Source organism: Crocuta crocuta, unplaced genomic scaffold, assembly GCF_008692635.1.
Source record: "Crocuta crocuta isolate KB4526 unplaced genomic scaffold, BGI_CrCroc_1.0 scaffold740, whole genome shotgun sequence".
Taxonomy (NCBI): Eukaryota; Metazoa; Chordata; class Mammalia; order Carnivora; family Hyaenidae; genus Crocuta; species Crocuta crocuta.
In genome coordinates this window covers 106483-127620 of record NW_027528886.1, presented here as the reverse complement: position 1 = coordinate 127620, position 21138 = coordinate 106483, and positions in this window count along the sequence as shown.

Here is a 21138-nt window from a genome sequence, read left to right as displayed (position 1 = left end):
AGAGGGAGAGAGAGACAATCCCAAGCAGACTCCATACTCAGTGTGCCAAGCACGATGCAGACTATCTCACAACATGAGATTATGACCTGAACCATCAGGACGCTTAACTGACTGAGCCACCCAGGCGCCCATAAATAAGCCTTTTAAACATAAGGAGTTATTTTATTTAGTTACAAACTAGAGGATCCTCCAAGTCCCTGTGTAATGACCAGCTCTTCTCTTACCTGTCATCAACCTGTGGTCCAGGTGACTCTTGTTCATTTTTGCGATACATATATATATTGACATATATCTTTGCTGTGCTAAATATGTGAGTTCTTATGACAGTTATGTTTACTGGTGGATACTGCTCTCAACAATTGAGGAAAGTTAATGTTTCTGAAAAAACAAGCATAACAGAAAAAGAGAACTATTAAGCAGATGACAATTATAGGCAATTCAGTAACTTTATATAACAAACACCCATTATCCAAATGTTGTAGTTCCATATTTAAAAGTCACATGGAAAAATAGGAGACAAAGAAAAAAATTAATGATTGCTAACAGCTCATGTAGATTGCTCAGCTCTGACTCAGCACAGATTGACAAGACTAAAGATTCTAAATTACTATTAAAATCTACCTTCATCCAACATCCATTGACTGTGTATTTTCAACTTGATTTTATTATTCTGATATATCCTACTAAAATCTTAGTAATTAGGTGAATATTTCAAAATTAATAATGCTTTCAAATACTTTACATAAGAATGTTTATCAGTATTCTCCACAGATTAATACTTATTCATGAAATCAAAAAAATAATTGTCTTATTTTATTCCACACATATCCTCAATGTCCCACCAAGTTTTGGTAATATAATTGGGACATCTGAATATTCACAATATGTCTGGTAAGTTATATCTTGATTTTTCCTCTACCAATTTTGGGAAGTCTCCTTTCCTTAAATTATTTTCTCCAGTTTCAAAAATGTCTGGAATTCCCTTTCTTGATTTTTGTGATTCTTAAATGTTTAGTTTTTATTTTTATGTATTACAAATGTTTATATTATACTTCCAATAACATATTTTAAAAGTACAAATATTTAAAAGTAATGCAAACATTTAAAAAATGTCTATTCTTCTATTCCTAAAATGAAATAAGTATACTTCTAGAAATGATGGGTTTTGGGTGGAGTTGTATCTACTTTCTTATTAAAGAGATACAGTTTGGTGAAGTAGTATTTTATTTATTTATTTGTGTAATCTCTATCAGACCTTGAAATGTTTATCAACACTCTTGTCACATTAAGATAAGATTATTACAGCTGTCTCATCCGATAAGAATTTGTTTGAACTCCAGTTGGCAAGGATTTCTTTTCTGTAAAAGAGGATCGTTCTTTTTTGCCCATATTTCTGTCTGTTCAAAAACTTTGCACTCTTTGTCATTTGCTAGGGCAACAAAGTAGCCACTTCAGAATTACCTCTTAGGCTTAAATCATTTTGTGGCTTTAGTCCATTATATTTAAGAAACTCCTAGCTTCCTGGAACTATGAAGACCGAATTTTCTGTTTCCTTTATGTACAAACCTTTTTAGGTCTTATGCATGCAATCTTTGGGAACTTCTACTACCTTAAGTGTGCACACTGTAGGATTTAACTGCATTATACAGGGACTCTGTGTTCCTTCACTGTGGTGGGTACTATCTGAAGTGCTATTCAGTTCCACTTCACAAAGAACCTTGGAGAAGATAAATACAAATTTTTGTCATAAAATTCTTAAGAAAAAGTTAAATAGAAAATCAAACTAAGGTAATAACTACTCACAATTTCAAGTTTCTATGCTCAGTTTGATGTTCAGCTAAATAACTCACTAGCAAAATGCCTCTTTATGGAACAGTATAAAGAATAGCGGCCTGGGAACCAGAGGAGTTAAGGTAATTTATTTATTTTATTTTTTATTTAAAAAATATTTTTTAACATTTGTTTATTTTTGAGAGAGACAAAGACAGAGTGCGAGTGGGGAGAGGCAGAGAGACTGGGAGACACAGAATCTGAAGCAGGCTTCAGGTTCTGAGCTGTCGGCACAGAGCCTGATGTGGGACTACAGCTGAGATCATGACATGAGCCAAAGTTGGGTGCTTAACCGACTGAGCCACCCAGGCGCCCCTAAGGTAATTTATTATTCTCCTTTGTTGCCTCCATTTTTCAATTTCATCTGAGTGTTGAAATGGAGAAGTTTCACAAGCCCATTATTTCTAGTGTTGTCATTGTCTCGTCCCTAACAAGCTGCTATCCAATGTGTGACACAGCTGGACACAGGAGGATGTAAGGACACAAGTCTAAACCAGATTGACTACATAATAGGCTTTAAGTTTCCCCTCTAAACCAGAAGGCCTAAGTTTCAGCTTCCCTGAAACTATCAGGCAGCTACACACTGCCCAAGGCCAAGGAAACTGCCCACCACTTCACTCCACCACACTACCTTGGCAACGCTCAATCAAGAAAGGCCAGCAACTACAGATAAAACTCTGTTACTTAATGTTAAAGTTAACCCATTAGGCGCCGAACAAGACCCTAGGCTCGCTCTGTAATTGGTTGAATTTAAAAGTACTCTAACTGTTGTAATTGGGTCTCGCCAAAAGTAACAAATACTCTAGACAATGTGTATGGTTAAACCCGCTGTCAATAATGTTGTATAATTATGATTGGATCACTGTCTCCATGTCAACAACTTCTGTAACTCCCCCGTCACAAACCCCATAAAAACCCTACTCTGCCTCTGTTTGAGGCTCTCAGCATGGATCCACTGCATTGGTGAGGTCTGGGAGCCCGAGCTCGAGCCCGTAATAAAGCCCTTTGCCTTTGCATGCGTGACTCGGTCTCCCCGGTGGTCTCTGGTCGTTGAGGATACTGCAATCTGGGTATAACAAGGACACTTGTGAACATCGAAACATGACCTGTTGACTGCAAACTAGATGAAACAACAGTTTTCTCTTTCACGTAGGAATGGCTTCGAATTTTACTTAGTATACGATCCAAAGGCTTCACCATAATCGGGGCTTTACCCATTCTTTCTTTCCATTTTTGTACTAAATCCTCTTTTTTAATATACTGTTCTTATTGTTTTCATCAAATCCGACTTGTGGCTCCCTGATGATCTAGTACCAGGTCCCAGACTTCAGACTCTTACACTCACCAAAACTTTTCTAATTTCTGAATCTTTTCCCTCTATTAAGAGAATTATCACATAAACTTACAATAATTTTTTTTATTATCAGCTAACATCAGTTTCTTCTGTCTACAATCATTGCCATTTGAGCTAATATAAAAATTGGCATTTGATATAAAATGTTTCTATGAAAGACTCTTAAACATAAAATTGACCAAATTGAGGGATTGGAAAGGGATTAAAAAATGAGAATTTTTCCATTGGGGGCTAGGAGGACAATCATGCTTTTTATGTTGTGGCAACGCAACTGCTAATGTGACAGTTACATGGATTTTAAGTTTCAGAATATGTCTTCAACTAACTTGTCAGGGTAGTACATACATTTTTATATATGTATATATAATTAGATACTTGTATATTAGTAACTATATTGGATATTTGTATTGAAAAATATATATCTGTATTGAAAAATATATATCTATATATATTGATTTTTTTCAATTCATCACAAATCAAGAAAATTACATTTGCTTATGTCACTAAATGAACATAATAAAGAAGGCCAGAGACTGGCCCAGAGTCTCCACAGTTCTCATTTCTACCATGCCACCTGAGGACTGAGGGAATAAACATCTCAGCATACATGTCCTAACTGGAGAGCGCTGTTGAAGAACTTCACCATAGAAACCTGATATAAAAGGTCAAGACACCTGGATGCTTGGCTGCTGCTTGTACCTTCTATGAGATTTTTCTGCAAAAGGGCGACTTTTCTCACTGGGCTACCTGAGAGCAGAAACTATTCACGTATTTGATTCCACTAAAAATGCCTGTTCTGTTTCAACCTGTTATTTATGAATGCAGTGGGGAGAGAAGGCTACATCTTTGGGTTATAAAGGCTATATTGAAGGCTCCCTGGTAAAATCAGTGGGAGACAAGGCAGAGAGGTAGAAAACTCGGGATATAAGATGAGCACTCAGGAAGACCCAGAGAAATAGAGCAAGCATGAATTTTCCTGGCCTTTCAAATTAATACTCTAGACAAACAAGTTCCCCTCTTGTATCCCTTCTATTCCCTCCCCCTCCAAAAAAGTCCCTCATGAATATTATTCCCTGAAAAGCATATCCATGGCAGTGTAGCCTTGGCAAAGGCAAAGAGAGATCTTCCAATTAACTGGGTTTGCTTATAGCTTCACTTTGCTTCATGGCACAGGTGAAAAGTCCTCTGGTACTGATGGCTAGGAGTTCAGAGACCCCCCACTGTCTTCTGAAATAGACATCCCTAAGGTAGGACTTAGATTCAAATAAATCAACAGACAACTGGGTGCTTTTTTTTTTTTTTTGGTGTTGTATTGCCATGGAAACCATAAACCTGTAAAAAGAAGTTTTATGATTGCTCCATTACTAGATCCAAATTTAGGCTTTCATAAACATAACAGAAATAATTTTGGCTGTGCAAGCTGTATAGTATCCATTAGAGAAATGCCTCCCAGCGTCCCACTCTCATGTGTCCACAGAGAACTCTGTGGAAAGAAAATCTCTCCAGTCACAAAGCCTGTGCAAAGGTGTCCTTCAACAATAAAGGAAACTCACAAAATCCTGTTCAATATGCTATGATATTTGAGTTGATCTCTAAGGACGGTAAGGATCCCTTCTGGGGTGCCTGGGTGGCTTAGTTGGTTAAGCGTCCGACTTTCGCTTAGGTCATGATCTCGCGGTTCGTGGGTTCGAGCCCCACGTCGGGCTCTGTGCTGACTGCCAGCTCAGAGCCTGGAGCCTGTTTCAGTCTGTGACTCCCTCTCTCTCTGACCCTCCCCTGCTCACGCTGTCTCTCTCTCTCTCCTAGAAATAAATAAAACATTTTAAAAAATTAAAAAAAAAGATAGGATCCCTTCTTATTTTATCTAAACAGGAGATTTTAATATGCTCACAGCTTCTGTGATACATATGCACAGATGCATATTTTTATCATAAGTTGCAGTATCATGATAGGCTACTTTTAGATGTAACTGGGAGGAATTCATATTGAATTCATATTGTTGTTTTGGTCTTCAATGAGTTATTAGATATTGTTATGAGGAGCCTATCTTTGGGACTCATTAATCACTATATATTAGATAGTTGAATTGAAGTTAGGAGTATGACTTTAAAAAGATTATAGTGAGGGGCACCTGGGCGGCTCAGTCAGGTAAGTGTCTGACTTCAGCTCAGGTCCTGATCTGATGGTTTGTGAGTTTGAGCCCTATAATGGCTCTGTGCTGACAGCTCAGAGCCTGGAACTTGATTCAGATTCTGTGTCTCTCTCTCTCTGCCTCTCCCTTGCTTGTGCTCTGTTTCTCTCTGTCTCTCAAAAATAAATAAAACATTTAAAAAACTTATAGTGAGAGAAAAATATGTTTATGTATGTGGTCATGCATGTTGGGCAACCAAGGAAGAACGTGTGCCTATTATTTTTTTCTGCAAGCATCTCCACCCAGTTTCTATTAAAAGAACTTTCTCTCCTGACCACTTAGGGTTGGTAATGTGACCAGTGTTGTGAAAATCAGAGCTCCCAAGGCCCTGGACAAAATGACTGATCAAAGGTGTGCCTGAACTTTGGGCCATGACAACTGGAATTTGTCCATGAAATTTCTCTTCCTTAAATCCCCAAGAAAGCATTCTCTTTTCTCTCTGATAGAAAGCTTTTAAAATAACAATTCAATAACTACCTGGAACTCTGCTAAAACACATACAAACAAAAGGCATAAGCATCAAGAACAAAAGAGATACAGACAATAACTCAAGTATTTAGTCCCTAACAGTCCTAAGGTGTCCCCATTTCCTAAAGCTCTGCCTTTAGTTATCTGAGTTATCCAGTGCTCTTCAAATAAACTGTGTGTGTGTGTGTGTGTGTGTGTGTGTGTGTATAAATGATTCTTTCTTATGTTGAATTGGATTTCTGTCACTTGCAACTGAAAATCCCTGAATAATGCAGTTAACTTCTAACTCTGACACAGTTAGATTCTAAGACACTATGTTTATCACCGGAGACATACCCGAGACTATTTCAGTGTTCAATAAATATGAAAAGGTTAATAGTCAAAGGCAGCCCTTCCATAATTAAATTTGTCATTGGCCTTTCAGGTTGTACTATATTTAGTGATTCAATCATAACAACCACCTGAAATAGCTATCAATAAAAATGAAAGTGATGAAAACATATGATTAAAAATGATTTCCTGCCTTTATTCATCTTCCTTAATCCACTCAAAATAGATGAGATTAAGCCTCATTGGAATAATATAGTTGACTATAATATTAATTTTCACTAAACTAATCTTTATGAAGGACAAGATCACATCTGTTTTGTATAAGACTGTATCATATAAAAGACACTCTGTTAACATTTCTACAACTCATAAATTATTTTAACTCTGCTCCTTGCTTGCTCCCTTGTCATTCTGGGCTTCTGAACTCTCTTCTTTGAGCTCAGTTTTTTGGGTTTTTGTTTTTTTTTTTGTATATAAAAAAGGATATAGGAGAGTGACATGTTTTAGGTAATCAATAAATATTTTCAATCTCAGAGTACAAACAATTGGCAAGAGAAGTTAATAAGGATTCATAGATCCATCTACCACTGACTATGTGACCTAGAACAAGTTACTTTATCTATACCTCATAAGAAAGGTGACGCTCTTTTATATTTCCATCTCCATTGGTTTTGACATCAATGGTTTGTTTCTTTGCCACATGCACCTCAAGAAAATAACTTCAAGTAGTGACTATGAAAACATAGAAACTTAAATTGCTATATATTAAGTATTTTATAAAATTCTTTAAAAAGAGCTGCTATATGGTTATATATTATAAATTAAATGTGAAACTTAATATTCTAAAATTAGTATTACTGATTTCTTTTTATCTATCTAAATATAGGGTGAAAGTAATATCCCCATAAACCATAAGTAGAAATAAGCTAAGATTGACAAAGAATATCTTTGAAAGGATGATTAAGAAGATAGAAATTAAGACGATATGAAAAAATAAGAAGCACCTCCCATTTTTAAAACTGAAGAATTGTGTGCAAGTGTGGTGTGTGTGTGTGTGTGTGTGTGTTTTAAAGAGACAGTGTGAGCAGGCAAGGGGAGGGAGAGGGAGAAGGAGAAAGAGAGAGAGAGAATCTTTTTTTTTTTTTAATGTTTATTTATCCTTGAGAGAGTGAGAGAGACAGAGAATGAGTAGGGAAAGAGCAGAGCGAGAGAGGGACACAGAATCCAAAACAGGCTCCAGGCTCTGAGCTGTCAGCACAGAGCCCGACGCGGGGCTCGAACTCACGAACCGTGAGATCATGACCTGAGCCAAAGTCTGACGCTTAACCAACTGAGCCACGCAGGTGCCCCGAGAGAATCTTAAACAGGCTCCATGCTCAGCGTGGGCCGAGACACAGGGCTTGATTCCACGACATGAAATCATGACTTAAGCTGAAATCAAGAGTTGGATGCTCAACCAACTGAGCCACTCAGGGGTCCTTTGTGTGTGCTTTTAAATTATTACCGCAGGGGCACCTGGGTGGCTCAGTCGTTTAAGCGTCGAACTTCGGCTCAGGTCATGATCACCCGTTTCGTGGGTTTAAGCCCCACGACAGGCTCTGTGCTGACAGCTAGCTCGGAGCCTGGAGGCTGCTTCCGATTCTGTACCTCCCTCACACTGTCTCTCTCCCTCTCTCTCAGAAATAAGTAAAACATTAGAAAATTTAAATTATTATTTTAAAAGAGGAGATATAACTGGAACACAATTTTTAAATAATCTGCATACTGCAGAATTCTAAAAGATTGGAAGTATAATGAATTATTAGTCAGCAGCAAAGAGCAAATGTAGTGGATCAAGAAAACCTGGGGATATTTTCTTTTTTCTCATCTTAAATTGCTGAGTGGAGAATAAACCATAGAGGAATACGACTGGAAATAGAGAGATAATTTATGAAGCTATAACGTTAGTCTGGGCTAGATAAAGATAAGGGAGCCTGTGACTGGAAGGTAAGAGTGAAAGTGTTAAAAAGTAAATAAGTAAATGTTTTTAGAGATATATTTTGAAGGCAGATCAAAACAAGACATCACTGGATTGTGAGTTAGAGATGATAGAAAGTGAGGAATAGAGTTTCGTTCTATGACCATGGCTTCGTCAAGTATATATGAAACAAAGATGAACAAAACTGGGAAAACAGGTCTGGGGTGGGAAAAGGAAACATAAATTCCTTCTTAGCTATCCACTAGGTGGAAAATTCAAGTAAAGAGCTGTAATACACTAAGTCTAGGACTCAGGGGCAAAAATGAGAGTTGTCCTATGAATTTGGAAATTACTAGTGTATGTAATATTTGAAGCTCGAGAACAAATGTTATCACTGGTGAGAGAGCATTGCCCAGAAATAGAGCCACATATTAATCCTTAGCTTATGCAAACTCTAAGAGATCTGTAGGAGATGAACCTCTCAAGAGAAACTTCAAGTATCCATAGAAATCAGAGAAAAATTAGGATAGTGGCTTTTTCTAGAAATCAAATAAAGACATTGAGACATGGATAGTGTGTTCAAACTCTGTTAGAAGTCAGGTCATGCCACAATGACATAGAATTGGCCATTGGATTTGGAAAGGAATCTTGGAAAAACTGACAAGAACATTATCAATAGTGTAGTGTCTATTATATCTTTATTGAAAATGGAAAAAGGAAATGATTAAGAATAATATATAAAATTTTCTTAAGAAAAAAATTTTTAAGATGGAAAAGATAAATGTTTCATGGGAGGAGTTTTTAAATTTTAATGTTAAGTGTGAGATAGCTTTGTGGGTGTCTACACACACACAAACAAAACTTGAGGCACAAAGTCTTTTAGCTGGCGAGATGAGATTTGTTAAATATATAACAGCCTCTCTTCTTAACTAGACTGCAAAAGAAATTTCTATTTGTAACATTTTTTAAAAAGGCAAATAGATTGAAGTATACAATTCAAGTCCTATTTTGAACCATTCCTAACGTAAACCAAACAACTGGAACAGCACGTCTTGAATAAAATACATGATAGCTTTTCTCATGCTAATGTAAAAGTTCAGCAAACTGTTTCACTTTCTGAAATGCCATTAATTATGTAAGTCCACAAAACAGCAAATAATTTACTAGGTAACTTTTTAATAATCTTACCCTTTGCTCCTTGTGGCATTTGCTTTAAATTACCCCTGGATGTCACATACTATTATTTGTTTTAGGCAAATATGGGTAATATGCTATAGACAAAAATGTATAAATTAAAATATATGAAATATTTAGTTTATGGAAATAAACTAATGTACCAGTATCCCTTATTTTAATTAAATTAATACTGGACATGCCCATATGTTTGAAGCCTTGCTTTTATACTATGATCTGTTCAAATCATAAAATAAATCTATCTTTGGCTTCACTGAGAGTCTGTAATTATCAAATATATTGACAAGCTAGAACCATATACCAATTGTATTTATGCATCCTTCTCCACTTAAAATGCTATGTTTATAAAAATGATTCATGTCAGGTAGAATTCTTATGAGAGGTAAAAAGTTTGCATAGCAAAAGTGTTATTATATGTGTCAGTTAAATTACCATTTAGCTTTCATACATCTAATTAACCAATATCCTGACTAGAAGTACATATTTATTAAGTGGACCTATATACTTGTTCTTAAGTCCAAAATATTTTCTTCTTTTTTTCTTCCATAAAATTAAAAAAAAATAGTTCCAGAGGACTTTATTCCCATTTTATAACATCATCATTGTTTATAGCCTATCTATATGAAGTAACATAGTTCATAGACAAGTGAAATGCATATTTTCTTTGTTTTAGAGAGTACCTAAAAATGAATGTTTTAGAGAGTTTTAGAGAGTACCTCAAAAAATGAATATTGTTAACTTAGTAAAAGATCTCCCTCACTCAAAATCTGTTTAGTCAACGGACACTGTGAGAGAAACATTTTAAGCCAAGAACAGTTTAATTTCTATATTCATATAGATTTGGAACATAGAAAAGATTTTAGGAATTGGGGAGTACTGATTTCTTTCTGATATTTTGTATAGATGCTCTTTCTACCTGCAAACACAATTTATAAACTTACTAAGAATCAATTTTCCTCTGGAATATTTAATATAACTATATTTATTTTGAGACCTTCTTTGTCAAAAAGACTATCTAGTGCTAGGAATTTCCCCAACCTAATAAAGGGTATCTATGAGAAACAACTAAAATCATGCTTTATGGTGAAAGACTAAAGCTGCCCCTTTAAGATTAGAAATAAGGCAAGAGTGACTGCTCTGAGATATTCTATTCAAAGCAGAACTGGAGAATGTAGCCAATGTAATAAGGCAAAAAAGAAAACATCGCAGCAGCCTATAAATTTTGATGGTTGTGTTCCAGTTCCTATTTAGTTTTAAATATTTTCTACTTTTTTTGTGAGTTCTCCTCTGGCTCATGGAACACTAATTATTATATGGTTTAATTTCCAAATATTTGGGAATTTTTCCAATTCATTTGTGCTCATGGTTTCTAAATTAACTGTATGGTGTTCAGAAAACATTTTGAACTATTTCAATCTTTTTACATTTTTGAAGACTTGTCTTATGTCCTCTCTTGTGGTCTGTCATGGAGAATGGTTCATGTATTTTTGAAAAGAATTTGTATTCTGTGTCACTGTAATAAGTAACTGTTCTAAAATTGTCAGTTGATCACCAATTTTCCCCTCTCTGTTAAGTTTCTCCTGTTCCACATATGAGTGAAAACACATGGAGGAGGGCACTTGTAATGAGCACTGGCTGGGTGTTATATGGAAACCAACTTGACAACAAGCTATAATAAAAATAAATAAATAAATAAGTAGATAAATAAATAATTTAAAAAATGAAAATAAAAATAAAATTATCAGTTGAGTCAAGGTAGTTCATGGTTTTACTTCAATCTTAAATATACTTATGGATATTTTGTCTAGTGGCTGTCAAAAATCAAGAGCAGATGGTTCAAATTTCACCATAGTCACTTTGTTATTTGTTTTCCCTTTCAAACATGTCACATTTTGCTTCATGTAATATGAAGCACTAGATATCTTTATATGTTTTATATCTTTCAAATATATTCACCCTTTTATTATTGTAAAACACATCTTTGTATCTCTAGAAATATTTGTTTTTTTAAAGTCTATTTTCTATGATCAATTATTATAATCACTCCTGCTCATTTCACATTTGTAAATGCTATCTTCTATTAAAAATATTTTCAAACATATTTGGAAAGATAGTTGGAAGCTACTTTTAATCTTATACAATATCTGAGTTTTCATGTAAATGTGTAGTGTTATCTCATTTAATATAACCATGCATATGGTTGTATTTATGCCTCTTAGTTTGCTATTTATTTCCTCTATTGTTTATATCTACTTTGTTTCATCTGTTGATATGCCAAATTCACTGTGTTAAACAAATATTACTGGTATACAATTCTAATTCTTCTGTTGATAGCTTATTTATATTTTCTTAGTGGCTTATCAAGGAATTACAATGTTTTAATTTATCAATAATTCAGGTAAATAAATTTTTTGAATAAAACAATTTTGCTCAAATGCACTACCACTTTCCTACTTTTGTTTTATTATAATTATACACATTATCTATTTGTATTATAAACCCAACAAAATAGTGTGATAATTATTGCTTTATATAATCTTATGTTACTTAAAAAATTAAGTTTTGGGAAACTTAGAAATTTGAAAATATTTCATGAAGTGTTTTATGTTTTCCAATATATTACCATTTCTTTTTGCTCTTATATTTTTTCTCTGGATTAGAGTTACTGTCCGGTGACATTTCCTTTTAGACAGAAGGAATTCCATTGTTATTTATTGTACAACTAATCTAGAAACAAATTCCCTTTTTTTTAAATTCTGGGAATGTATTTACCTTACTTTCATTTCAAATGGGTTTTTTTTTTTTTGACTGATATAAAACTCTTGGATAACAATTATTTTCTTTAACAACATAAAATGTGTTATTCTTTTGTCTTCTGAATTCATTTAAGATGACATTTCCACTGTAAACTGTACAGCTGCTCTTTTGAATATGACACCATCATCCACTGTTCTTATAAAGGTTTTCTCTTTGTCTTTAGGCATGTTGACAATGTGTTTAGAGTGAATCCTTTTGTGTCCCTCCTAATTGGGATTCAGTGAACTTATTATTTATATTTTTTAAGAAATCAAATTTGTTATTTCAGTCATTATGTCTTCTAACATATTTTTCTTGCCTTCCTCTCTTATCCCAGAGAGACCCATTACACATACATTAGTGTGTTTTTTAATTTCATCCACGGATCTGAAGCTCTGCATATGTGTCTTCAAATGTGTTGTTCAAGTTTTATAATTAATACTGATCAAAAGTCAAGTTCACTGATTCTATTACCTGTCACTTTAAATGTGTCTAGCATGATTCATATTTATCATAATAATTTGACAGGTGCTTACAGTAAGTTACAAAAAAGAGATATATGGATAGGTTTATCCATAGCAAGCATAATCACGGGAGGATTTAACTGGGAAATTGTTACTCTCGCTTGAAATTGGAAAAGATAATGCTCAATTTTTCCAATGATTCTAAAAATTTGGAATTTTGTCTTATAGTGGAGTACTCTTCCTCTTTTAAGAAAAATAATACACTTCATTTGGGTGGCTTTATGTACAAAAGCCATAATTTAATAAACATTTACTAGTGAGCACACATATAGTTTAGAAAGGCATCTATTCTTTTATTTATTGGATAATATTAATTTAATTTTATTTTTTAAACTAAGCCTTGTAGGTATTTGACCTATGATTAAATATTTTTAGTAACAAGAAATGAACTCTTAGAGTAATAAATCTGATGAAAGACATAAAATCCATTAGAAAGTCCTTTTTGATATTGAGCCAAAATATTGGCACCTTTAAATTCCACTTAAAAAAAATCCACTTGTAAATCTTTTTAAAAAATTGTTTTTTTAACATTTATTCATTTTTGAGAGACAGAGGGAGTCAGAGCACAAGCAAAAGTGGGCAGAGAGAGGGAGACACAGAATCCAAAACAGGCTTCAGGCTCTGAGCTGTCAGCACAGAGCTTGACGCGGAGTTCAAACTCACAAACTGTGAGATCATGACCTGAGCCAAAGTAAGATGCTTAACTGACTGAGTCACCCAGGTACCCCTTACCTGTAAATCTTTATTTGAGCTTCTGTGGCCATATATACTAGGTTTTTTTTTTTTTTTTGGTTTTGGTTTTTGTTTATTTATCTCAATTTCACAAGTAGACAGATTTTGGGACAGCAACACATCTTTTGAATCTCCTTTTTGTTTCAAAATATTTGCTACTATGTTAGTTTTTCCTCAAAAGATTTATTTATTGCCAATAAATAGCAAGGTAATGGGAACACAATAACCCAGGAAGTATTTTTGTCAACAAAGTGAAACAGAAGATTCAACTCCCTTTTTTATGAAATTTACACTGTTGTTAATATAATCTATTATCACATTACCCACTTTGCTAAACATAAAGTTTCTTTCATATAGATTCAAAATGAATCTAAGTCCATTTGCTCTTTTCTAGAAATATCTATGATAAGGCATTGCATATATTATCTAGAAATGTTTTTGTATGATCAAATGAATTGTTAGTGATATAAATCTTGCCATCTGTGTGTGTCTCAGTCTGTCTTGAGTTATTTAGCAGAATAGGTACCGAAAAGCTTATTCAAAGATTGAATTATAAAAAAGAAGTGCATACTTAACCATTCTCCTCTGTTTTATTTACATTATAAATATAGGCTTGTAAAAGGACCAGTCCACAAGAAAGACAAAATGAACAAAGTATATCCAGAGCATATCTGAGTGTTGGCAAACAAACCAAGCATGTGGGCTTCCACCCACTGTATTCAGAGCCAATATTTTTCAGATCATCTTCTGTCCTTAGCCCTCTTAAATATGTTCCTTTAAAAATTAACAAAAAAATATGTCCTTGTTAAATCTGAAGAATAAATCAGCTATGTCTGAAACATAGTAATTTATTCTGATAATTTCTTTTACATCTCACATTGTTACTTGGGTTAATTTAATATTTTATTATCTATAACCTGATTCCTGTCAATTTGTCTTCCACCAAAGTATTCATAAATACATATATCTAAAAGAGGGGCCATTTCTCTAAAAGTCTCAAAGAGTTTTAAATGCTGTAAGTTTCATTACTTACAACAACCCCTAAATGCAGGGACTATACTTATTTCTATTTCACATAGGAAAGAACTAAAGCATCAAAAGGTTATTTGATATGCAAAAGTTGTTATTATTTTATTTTATTTATTAAATAACATTTATCAAATGACAGAACCAATTTGAAATCAATGTGCACTGACTTTAGAACATATGCTCCTAACCACTTTTAAACTGAAAAACAAGTACCATCACTCTTTATAATTAGACTTTTAAAATGGAAATATATAAATCTGGTGGTATCTTTGGATTAATAGTTGTATTAACAAAGCACTAGATCACTCAATTAAGACAGGAAAAACACTTCTCTGTTTATTCTGCCTATAAGCAATCCCTCGCTTTGAAGTGAATTCATGACATGAACTTCTCCTTTAAGACTGAAGGGTAAAGATGCAGAAAATAACTCAAAACTTCTTAGACACACAAATTTATAGAATGACTTAATGTCACATAAAATAAACATGAATTTGTTTTAGTATTCATGAAATAGAGAAAATACTAAAAATAAATATATGTAATGATATACACTAAATTATTAAATTTGTTACATATAGGACAAAGTAGGGTGGGAGTGATATATGATGACTTTCTCTTTTATTTTATATGCTTCATATTTATTTTTTTTTACAATGTGCTTCTAATCCTTTTAATATTGAAATACAAAATTTAAATTAATGAATACAAGTGACTCAAGGGAACATATTAAGTACATATAAAGTCTAGAGGGAGTAAACATACTTCTCAAGTTGACTCTATCATAGAGGATGGTATTTCTTTACATTTTTTAAAAGACTGTTAATTGTGAGGTTTTTAAATAAATCAGTAAATTTTGTTTAAGTTTTCGTGTCAAGACATGCAGGATAATAAAAGCAAGAATTATATGAAATATATATGAATAAATATCCACAAATATATTTTTTCCAAATATTTTCACCCTGTAGGCGGGATGTCTTAACAGTTTCTTTTGCAGACCAAAGTTTTAATTTGAATGAAGTACAGTTTATCAATTACATCTTTCATGGATTGTGTCTTTGATGTACTTGAAAAGTTTTGCCATAGTCATGGAGCTTGCTTAGGTTTCCCTGTCTCCCTCCCCCTTTCCATCTGCCCCTAGTGTGCTCTTGCACCACTCTCTCTCTCTTTCTCTCTCTCTCTTTCTCAAAAAAAATTGGTATAAGTGAAGGAACAATAAAACTTTTATTGCTCTTATTCTTTTTTAAATTTATTTATTTATTTATTTTGAAAGAGACAGAGAGAGAGAGAGAGAAAGCATAAGCAGGGGAGGGGCAGAAGGAGAGGAAGAGAGAGAGAACGGCAGGCAGGCTTCCAAGTTATCAGCACAGAGTCCAATGCAAGTCTTGAACCCAAGAACCATGAGATTATATGGCCTGAGCTGAAATCAACCAACTAAGCCACCGAGGCACCCCAGTATGATGCTTAAGCTGGTTGTTTGAAAAGATTGATAAAATAAATAAATCTCTAGTTAATCCATCTGAGAAAAAAGAGAGAAGACACAAATTACCAATGTTAGACAAAAGAGGCAACATCAGTATGGGTCCTGTAGACATTAAAAGGACAATAACTGAATATTATGAAGTACTCAATGTCCACATATTTAATTACCTGGGTTAAATGGACCATTTCCTTGAAAGATACGCTCTGACAAAATTCACAGAAGAAATAGCTATCTGAATAGACCTAATTTGTTAAGGAAATTGAATAAATAATTAATGACTTTTCAAAACAAAAAGAACCAGATGCAGATGAGTTTACTGGTGAATTCTATCAAATATTTATGGAAGACATTATTCCATTTCTCTATATTGTAGTCCATAAAATAGAGTGCGAACATTTCCTAACTCATTCTAGGATGCTAGCATTATTCCAATAACTAACCCAAATAAAGACATTACAGGAAAAAAAAAGTTACAGACAATATGAAAATAACCTCCTTTATCCAGTCTGATTCAGCTGGACCATCGCATCTCATCTTCTCCAGCGCTTGGACTGAGAATACCATTATTGACTCCAGTACTTCTCAGAATTTCAGACTTTGGATGAATTATGCTCTGGATTTCCTGGTTTTTCAGCTTTCAGATGTTAGATCATGGGAATTATCAGCCTCTGTAACCACATGAGCCGAGTCCTCATAATAACTAAATAAACTACTCTTGCTGGTCTGTTTCTTTGAAGAACCCTGACAAATAGAATCTTCAAGTAGTTTGGGATTTTTCTACCTATCTTCCTGTTGCTGATTTATTGTTTAATTACATTTGGTCTGGAAGCAGACATTCTAAGATTTCTAATTCTTTTAAATGTGTTGAGCTGTGTTTTATGGTTTTATGTGTATTCTGGAGGACTAGCATGGGGCCTAACAAGGGGCTTTATCCCACAACCCTGGGATCGTGACCTGAACCAAAATCAAGAGTTGGATGCTTAACTGACTGACCCTGTCAGATGTCCCTACTTATGCCATTTCTGATACTCCTTTTTAATTATGTACTTATGAGTTCCTGACCTATACTATTTTCATTCTCTTTGACGAATTCTTTTTAAGATTTCTTGCAAAATAGGTCTACTCTCTACTGGCAACAAATTCCCTCTATTTTCTTTTTTTCAAAAAAGTTTTTATTTCTCCTTCACTTTTAAAGGGTAGTCTCCCAGGGTACAGAATTCTAAGTTGCTATTTTTTCTCTCTCAATACTTTAAAATATTTCACTTCAGTCTTCTTGCTTGCATGGCTTCTAAGGAGAAATAATTGTTTATTTCTAGGTAACACCTTTTCTGCCCTCTGGCTTCTTTCAATATCCCTTCATTTCTTATGTTCTGCAATTAAATCTGATATTTTTACAGGAGGGTGGGGAAGACGCTCGCCCTTGTCTGTTGGGGTCGAAGAATGAATCTCACAGAAAACGAGGCATGAGCAAAGCGATAGAGGTTATTGAGGGTAAGTATAAAGCTCTTAAGAGTGAGAGGGGTCCCAACTGGGTAGCTGCTAAGGATTTTTGTCCCTGTCTTTTTAAAAACTTTTAAAATATTTATTTATTTTTGAGAGAGAGAAAGAGAGAGTGAGCAGGAGGGGCAGAAACAGAGAGAGGAGACACAGAATCTGAAACAGGCTCCAGGCTCTGAGCTGTCAGCATAGAGCCCAACGCGGGGCTCGAACTCATGAACCATAAAATCATGACCTGAGCTGAAGTTGGACACTTACCCAACTAAGCCACTCAGATGCCCCTGTCCCTGGCTTTTTACTGGGACCTAACTGGAAAGTGTGTGAGACTCCACGCTTGGTACCTAGCCGGGGCAGGTCCAGAGCATGTTTACCTTACCCTCTTTTTCCCCAAACTCCATTGACACTGTTGCTTCCTCATTTTCCCGGTTGTAGCTATACCCTGGCTCCCTGAAATTCCCTTGTCTTTCCCCGCCTAATGTTAACTCTTTCCCTACTCAATACGTCTAGAGATAGATTTTGGTTCTGCTTGATTGTTTCTTTATTTTATCCTGTTTAGTGTTCTCTGAGCTTCCTTGATCTGTGATTTTGAATCTGACATTAATTTGAAGGGTATTTTCTGTCATTATTGCTTCAAATACATAATATATAATATAACTAATATAACATTATACTATACTATACTATAATATAAAATTTTTTTTTTCTATTCCCTTCTTTTTTTTCTGCTTCGGGTATTCCCATTACATGTAAATTATGCATTTTGTAGCCGTCCCACAGTTTTTGGATTTTCTGGCACTTTTTTTTCCAGAAATTTTCCTGTTTATGTTTTAGTTTTCAAAGTTTCTATTGACACATCCTTAGGCTCAGAGTCTTTCTTCACCACGTACAGTCCCTTAATGAGCTCATTAAAGGCATTCTTTTCACTCACTCTTCTTTTTAGTGTTTCTGCTCATTACCGTTCCTTAAAATTCTTAGAATCCCTATTTCTTGGCTTATATTACCTATCTATTTTTTTTGCATGTTATCTGCTTTATCTAGAGGCATACTTAACATATTAATCATAGTTGTTTTAAATTCTCAGCTTGAAAATCCCAACATTTCTGCCATATCTTCTTCTGATGCTTGCATTGTCCGTTTTAATTGTTATTTATTTAATTATTTTTGCCTTTTGGGATGCCTGGCAATTTTTTCTTGATACTGAGACATGATGTGGTATGTAAAAAGAACTGGATTATAGACTTTTAAAACTGTGGTGGTAGAGTGTGATAAGCTAAGACGTATTCTACTGTCCTATGATTAAGTCTCAGTCTAGGTACTCAGAAAGTACTTCTGAACCTCAAATTCCACAGATGCTTGGCGATTTGTTCCCCCCTTAGGATAGGATGGCTAGAGTAGTCTATAGTCATTTATATCCCTTCCTAGAGGTCAGTTAGGCTCTGAAAAAGCGTCAACAGTTTTGGCTCTAATAAAATAGTTTCTCTACAGGGCTGACTTGTTACAAAAATTCTCTGGCATATTTAGAAATGGTTATTTTTCTCCTCCCTCTGCCAGAAGTAAGTAGGAAGGGGGTTTTCTCTGATATTCACTTTGGGAGACTGATCAATTGCCTAGAGGTAACACTCACAAAGTGAGGGTATCCCCTGTAACTGGGTTTCCTGGAGTATTTAGCTCTCAGAGTTGTCTACATTGTCTCCAGCAACTCGGCAATTACAATTTGTTTTCCCACATCAACACTGTCCCCACAGAGATTTCTGCTGTGTGTTTCTCCTTCAGAAATTTGTGATTCTCTGTAATCACCTGTCTCTGCAAGTATGGGGGAAGAGGTTTGGCCTGTAACTTCACTGACAGGGCCCAAAAAGTTGTTAATTTTTTTTTACCTACTTTATATTTTTATTTGTTGTAGGACAGAACAAGGATTCCCAAGTTCTTTACATGCTGGACCAGAACCCAGAAATCTTAATGTTTTATTAGTTTTATTAGTTTTATTAGATGCTACGTTGCTATAAATCCTAGGTTTTGAGCATATGTGACTAACAGACTGCTGTTAATCTCATCTGTCAAGTGTCTGGTGCTATGTTTAGCCATCCTCATGACCCTAGGGTGTAAATCTCCAGTGACGAGGGGTGAATATGAGGTGACTGCAACACTAGTTGATAAGATATGTAAGTATTATTCATAAGATTTAGATATGTGTTTATTTATTCATATTATCCTGAGAGTAGACATGAGATTTATGAGGCAGGCATAGATTATTATCCTCATTCCCAGCAATAACTGCATTCTTCTCCATTTGCCCCAATGTTATGAGAGCTGGATGTCATCCTCTCCATGCAGGGCTTTGTACTGTAGGTGAAGAACCCCCAGCCTTAGATTATTTTAGGAAACTTATTTTGAATTGTTTTCCTTTCTTTTTTCATTGTCAACTATAATAATGCATACTTTAGGTTGCCTTTTCCTATGATCTGTATCTATAATGTTGACTTTAATTCACTATATTCTTTGTCTTTATTTATGTGTATCATTGTACCAATGGTTTTTTTTTTATCTTCCATGTTCTCATTGTGCTTTCTAGCATGTCTACTTCTTTCGTGTTTTTTTTTATTTATTCTTCATTTATGAAGTTTTCTGTCTTTCTTTTCATTTTGTTAGAACTCATTTCACATTATACTGCTGTCTAGTTGTCAGCTTTTACTTTCTATTTAACTGTTATTTGAGTTTCTGTATGTTTACCCTTGGTGCTACTTCATAAATCTGATTGCTTCATTAAAAATAAATTATGTTCAAAATATGTTACCATGTTTTTGTTGTGATCGAACCTTTTTGTGGTGAGATTTTATTATCTTTAGGATTGTTCTACTGATCCTTTTAAATATTTTGCCCAAGACTACCTCTATGGAGCTTTGAGTATTCTTTTTTTGGCACTTGTGTTGGACTGAATTAATTTCTCTGCACTAATAGCAGGAGGTTTAAGTGGAGTATAGGAAGAGGGGAACTTTTCAGGCTTCACAGTTTCAGGTCTCCCTCCTCTGTTATTACAGTGGTAATTCATGCCACCTCAGTGTAGCCACCCTCCTGTGACCCTTCAAACCTATTCTGTTTCATGGGGATTCTACTGATAAATTGGGTTTTCTTTGATTTTTTTTTTTTCTTTTACAGTCAGCTGTCACCAGAAGACACAGTCCTTTCTTCAAATGTGAAGCAGTCACTTTTAGAAGAGGTATTTAGTAGAGACTGTAATAAGATCAGTTACCTCTGGGCACTCCCACACACTTCTGCACCTTTCTTCTCAATTCACAGCAGCAAAACTACATTTACTGCAGAGTCCTATCAGGATGAAGCATTTTGTTTTCTTATGGAAGTGAATGTATGCTAGAGAGTTCTGAAATATGCAACCACAAAATGCTTTTCCTCCTCAGGCCACTTCCTTGACTTCCTATGTGGTCTCACTGGCTGGCTTGGCTTTTTGGCCACATTTTTACCACATATAAGATTTGGAGGCATTTTTGTGTCCTAATTTAGCTGAGAATGTAGTTTTTAAAATCATTTTCATTATTCTTGGTGACCTAGTTGGTTTTTTGAATGAGAAGCTGAAAAAATTAAAACTAAATTGCTACTTACCCAAAGTGGTACATTTCACTTACAAATGTATCTAAAATATACATTTAAGGGGCACCTGGGTGGCTCAGTCGGTTGAGCATCCGACTTCAGCTCAGGTCATGATCTCACAGTTTGTGAGTTTGAGCCCCGCGTCAGGCT